At 46.8% G+C, this 6,000-nt stretch overlaps 1 protein-coding gene across 1 annotated transcript in view; it reads left to right on the top strand.

Annotated features, from left to right (window-relative positions):
• Positions 1-51: 51 nt before the first annotated feature.
• The window catches only part of LOC140720079 (uncharacterized), a 42,075-nt gene continuing 36,126 nt past the window's right edge, over positions 52-6,000 (top strand). Inside the window, exon 1 of the mRNA XM_073034978.1 lies at positions 52-317. The gene's annotated coding sequence lies outside the window, so the exon portion shown is untranslated. The remainder of the gene's footprint in view (positions 318-6,000) is intronic.

Here is a 6,000-nt window from a genome sequence, read left to right as displayed (position 1 = left end):
CCTCCTTCCCCCTCCCTGTGTCACAGGCAATTGTTTTGGTATCAGGGAGAGATGACGTCTAGTATTACACCTCGCCCTTACACTGGATATCTATCACCAGGATCTGAGCCTCTCCACAGCTCTGTATGCACAGGCCGGCCGTGTGGTTCCACACCACTTGATTCAGTTTCTGCAATCTTAACACCCTTTCTCTGGCCTCTCACTCTTCCCCTTCCTTCTTCTCGCAGCACAGCATCCGGTCACACACACACACAGAGACCATCTCCGAGAGGCACATTCACTTCGAGACTACAGGAACGCCGAATGGTTGAGTACTGGTGAGTGGGCGATCAGAGGAGGGATAACTTTGCGAATTTTTATGACTCCAGTAGAGTGTGCTGCGATGGTGCGCGAGCTACTTTATATGTCTGACCCCGTGAGTGTGTTAGGATAATATTTAGGGAAGCTGCATTCTTTGTCTGACACCGGGATTGTCTGATAGGACTGGGTGGAAGGAGCTTCGCTCTGTGTCTGACCACGAGAGTGTGTAATGGGATGATGTGGAGGGAGATTCACTCTGTGTCTGACCCCCACGAGTGTGTGATAGGACGTGTGGAGGGAGATTCACTCTGTGTCTGACCACGGGAGTGTGTGATGGGACGGAGTGGATAGAGTTGCACTCTGTGTCGTACCCTGGCATTGTGTGATGGGATGGTGTGGAGTGAGTTACACATTTTGACTCACCCCGGGAGTGTTTGTTCGTACGGTCCAGGGGTTATTGTTCTGTCTCTCTCTCTCACTCAAACGCCCACACACACTTTCTCTGTATACCCCAACTCTCTATGTCTCTTACTTACTCTCTCTATCTCCTCTTTTTCTCTGCCGTCTCTATATCACACACTCTCTCTAGCCCCTCTCACATCCCGTAAGTTTCCTCCCCCCTCTCTCCGTCCGCATGATAGACTCCATCCGCTGAACGCATCCCACCTACGTCGCTCTCTCCTGCTCCCTACTCCCCGCCCCCTTTGTGTTACAGGCAAAACTGGGAAATATGAGGGAGTGATGACGTCCAGCTTTACACCTCGCCCCTTTCGCTGGATATCTATGACCATGATCTGAATCTGTTCACAGCTCTGTATGCACAGGCCGGTCGTGTGCCTCCACACCACTTGCATCAGTATCTGCAATCTTAACACGCTTTCCTGGCCTCTTCTCTCCTCCCCTTCCTTGGTCTTCCCGCATCACACACCATCCGGTCACACACACACACAAACACACACACACACACACACACACACACACACACACACACACACACACACACACACACACACACACACACACACACACACACACACACACACACACACATACCATCTCTGACAGGCACATTCACTTAGCGATGTACAAGCAAGCTGGATGAACTCAGCAGGACGGGCAGCATCCATTGAAACGAACAGTCAACGTTTCGGGCCGAGACTCTTCGTCACTCCCAAGTATACACTCCCAAGTATCCTGCCATTTAGTTTGTACTCTGCCTTCGAGTTTGTCCTTCCAAAATGTAGCAGCTCACAATTCACTGTGTTGAACTCCAACTGCCACTTCTCAGCCCACTTCTGCATTCTATCAATGTCTCTGTGCAATTTTCGACAATCCTCAACATTATCCAGAACACCACCAACCATTGTGTTTTCTGCAAACTTGCCAACCCACCCTTCTACCCCCACATCCAGGAACTTAACTAAAATCCCTAAAAGAAGAGGTCACAGAACCGTTTCTTGAGGGACACCACTGGTCATAACCATCCAATCCTAATGTACTCCCTCCACCACGACCCTCTGCTTTCGGAAGGCAAGCCAATTCTGAATCCACCTGGACTAACTTCCCTGGATCCCATTCCTTCTGAATTTTTGAAAATGCCTACCGTGCGGAACCTTGTCAAATGCCTTACTAAAATTCATGTAGGTCACATCCGCTGAACCACCTTCATATATACGCCTGTTCACTTCCTAAAAAAAAACTCTATCAGGCTTGCTCACTGTTCCTGATCAGAACATTATTCTCTAAATGCCCACAGATTCTATCTCTAAGAATCTTTTCCAACAGCTTTTCCACCACAGACGTAAGGCTCTCTGGTCTATAATTACCCGGACTATCCTTATTAACTTTCTTGAACAAAGGGACAACATTCGTCTCCCTCCAATCCTCCGGTTGCATTCCCGTGGCCAACGAGGACATAAAGTTCCTAGCTCAGCAATCTCCTCCCTTGCCTCGTGGAGCAGCCTGTGGAATATTCCGTCAGGCCCCGGGGACTTATCCGTCCTAATGTATTTTGACAATTCCAACACATCTTCTCCCTAAATATAAAGAGGCTCCAGAACATCAACCTCACTCATATTGTCCTCACCGTCATCAAGTCCACTCTCTTTGGTGAATACCGTAGAGAAGTATTCATTAAGTAGCTCGTTCACTTCCACAGCCTCCAGAAAGATTATCCCACATTTATCTCTAATCGGCCCTACTTTAACTGCTGTCATCCTTTTGTTCTTCACATAATTGAAGAATGCCTTGGCAATTTTCTGTACCCTACATGCCAAGGCCTTCTCATTCCTCCTTCTTGCTCTCCTCAACCCCTTCTTAAGCTTCTTTCTTGCTACCCTATATTCCTCAATGGACTCATCTGATCCTGGCTTCATAAACCTCACGTCTGCTGTCTTCTTCCATATGATAAGATACTCTACCTCAGTTTCACACATGGTTACTTCCCCCGATGATTCTTTATCTTCCTCACCGGGAGAAATTTAACCGTAACTTACTGCAAGAGATCGCGAAACATCGACCAAATGTCCATAGTACATTTCCCTGTAAAAAACAAATCATCCCAATTCACAACCGCAATTTCTAGCCTTATAGCTTCATAATTCGCACCTTCCCCAATTAAAATTGTTCCTGTCCTCTCTGATTCTATGCTTTTCCATAATAATATTAAAGGCCACCGAGCGGTGTTCACTATCCCCAGATGCTCACCCACTGAGAGATCTGTGCCCTGAGCCGGTTCGTTACCGAATACTAGATCTAGTATGGCATCCCCAGTCGGCCTGTCAACATACTGTGACAGGAATCCGACCTCGACGCACTTAACAAACTCTGCCCTGTCTAAACCATTGGAACGAATCAGGTGTCAATCAATATTAGGGAAGTTAAAGTCACCCATGATAACAACCGATACAAAATGCTGGTGGAACACAGCAGGCCAGGCAGCATCTATAAGGAGAAGCACTATTGACGTTTCGGGCCGAGATCCTTCGTCAGGACTAAATGAAAGGAAATATACTAAGAGATTTGAAAGTAGTGGGGGGGAAGGGGAAATGCGAAAATGATAGACTGTAATAGGCGGGTCTGGGTCAAAATATATCACCTCACACCTCTCATGGTTGAACTCCAACTGCCACTTCTCAGCCCACCTTCTGCATCCTATCAATGTCTCTCCGTTATCTTCGACAATCCTCCACACTATCCACAACATCACCAACCTTTGTGTTGTCAGAAGACTTGCCAACCCACCCTTCTTCCCCCCACATTCAGGCCGTTAATAAAAATCACTAGCAATAGAGGTCCCTGAACCGATCCTTGTGGGACACCACTGGTCTTCAACCAACTAATCCGAATGTACTCCCTCCACCACACCCTCTGCTCCTTACAGTCCTCCCAATTATAATTTCAACTGACCGAACTTCCCTGGGTCCAATGCCATCAGACTTTCTGAATAACCCTACCGTGTGGAACGTTGCCAAATACCTCACTAAAACCCAAGTGGATCACATCCACGGCACTGCCCTCAACTCTATGCCTGGTCGTCTCCTCAAAGATTCTGTCAGGCTTGTTTGACACGATCTGCCCTCACGCAAAGCCATGCTGACTGTTCCTGATCAGACCACAATTCTCTAAATGCCCATAGATCCAATCTCTAGGAATCTTTTCCAACAGCTTTCCCACCACAGATGTGATGCTTACTGGTCTATAATTAGCCGGACTATCCCTATTAACTTTTTTGAACAGGAGGACAGCATTCAACTCTCTCACATCCTCCAGTACCATTCCGATGGATAACGGGGACTTAATGATCCTGCTCTTCCCTCGCCTCGTGGTGCAGCAGGAATATTCCGTCAGGCTCTGGGGACCTATCGGTCCCAATGCATTTAACAAATCCAACACCTCCTCACACTTGTTATGAATATGCTCCAGAACATCAACCTCACTCATATTGTCCTTACCGCCATCAAGTGCCCACTCTTTGGTGAATACCGAAGAACAGTATTAATTGAGGGCCTTGCTCACTTCCACAGCGTCCAGGTACACCTTCCCTCCTTTATCTCAAATCGGTCCTACCTTCATTCCTGTCATCCTTTTGTTCTTTACATAATTGAAGAATGCCTTGCGGTTTTTCTTTGCCCTACTCGCCAAGACGTTCTCTTGCCCCCCTTCTTGCTCTCCTCAGCCCCCTTCTTAAGCTCCTTTCTTGCTACCCTATATTCCTCAATAGACCCATCTGATTCGTGATTCCTAAACATCAGGCATGCTGCTTTCTTCCACCTGACAAGATTTTCGACCTCAATAGTCAACAATTGTTCCTTCACCCTACCATTCTTTATCTTCCTCACCAGGACAAATTTATCCCGAACTTCCTGCAAGAGATCAGTTAACATCCACCACATGTGCATAGTACATTCCCTGCAAAACATCATCCCAATTCACACCCGCAAGATCTAGCCTTATAGCGTTTTAATTCGCCCTTCCCCAGTTAAAAATGTTCCTGTCCTCTCTGATTCTATCCTTTTCTATGACAATGCTAAATGCCAAAGAGCAGTGGTCACTGTCCCCCAGATGGTCACCCTCTGAGCGATCTATGATCTGACCCGATTCCTTACCTAATACTAGATCTAGTAGGGCATTCCGCTCCAGTCGGCCTGTCAACATATTGTGACAGGAATCCATCCCGGACATACGTAACAAACCCTGGCCCGTCTTATCCATTGGATCTAATCATGTACCAATCAATATTAGGGATGTTAAGTTACCCATGCTAAAAACCTATTATTTTAACACCTTTCAAAAATCTGCATTCCAGTCTATTCCACTGTATCTCTACTGCTACCAGGGTGCCTAGAGAATACGCCCAATAGGGTAACTGCTCCCTTCCTGTTCCTGACTTACACACATACTGACTCAAAAGAGGAGCCTGCGACATTATCCACCTTTTCTGTAGTTGTAATAGTATCCCTGACCAGTAATGCTATCCCTCATCCCCCTGCCCCCCTATCTGCTTAAAGCACTGGAATTCAGGAATATTGAGAATCCATTCCTACCCTGATGCAGCCAAGTTTCTATCACGGCCTCTACATCATAATTCCATGTATGTATCCAAGCTCGCAGTTCATCACCTTTGTTCCTGATGCTTCTTGCATTGAAGTACAAGCACTTTAGTCCTTCTACCTTACTACCTTTACACCATTTATTCTTCTACTCTTTCCTCAAATACTCTCGATATGTTAGATCTGGCTTTACTCCATGCACTTCTTCCACATTTCTATCGCTCCAGGTCACTTTCCCCTTGCAATTTAGTTTAAACCCTCCCGGACCATGCTAGCAAATACTACCTGCAAGGTTATTGCTCCCCCTCGAGTTCACGTGCAACCCATCCAATCTGTACAGGCCCCACGTTCACCAGAAGAGATCACAAGGAACCTAAAAATCTAAAACCCTGCCCCTTGCACCTACTCCACAGCTACGCATTCAACTGCCGTCTCCTCCAATTTTTACAATCTGAGAAGGCCGCATTTGAGGTCCTGATCTTCAATCTTCTACCAAGTTCCCGAAATTCACACTTCAAGACGACATTCATCTTCTTGCCTATGTCGTTGGTACCAACATGTTTCACGACTTTTGGTTTCATTCCCTTTTGTACCAGGATGTCATGCACCCGGTTAGAGACATCCCAGGCCATGGCACCCGGGAGGCAAC

The sequence above is a fragment of the Hemitrygon akajei genome, unplaced genomic scaffold (assembly GCF_048418815.1).
Source record: "Hemitrygon akajei unplaced genomic scaffold, sHemAka1.3 Scf000036, whole genome shotgun sequence".
Classification (NCBI taxonomy): Eukaryota; Metazoa; Chordata; class Chondrichthyes; order Myliobatiformes; family Dasyatidae; genus Hemitrygon; species Hemitrygon akajei.
The sequence above is the reverse complement of the archived record's forward strand: the minus strand, read 5'-3'. Positions and strand labels throughout refer to the sequence as shown.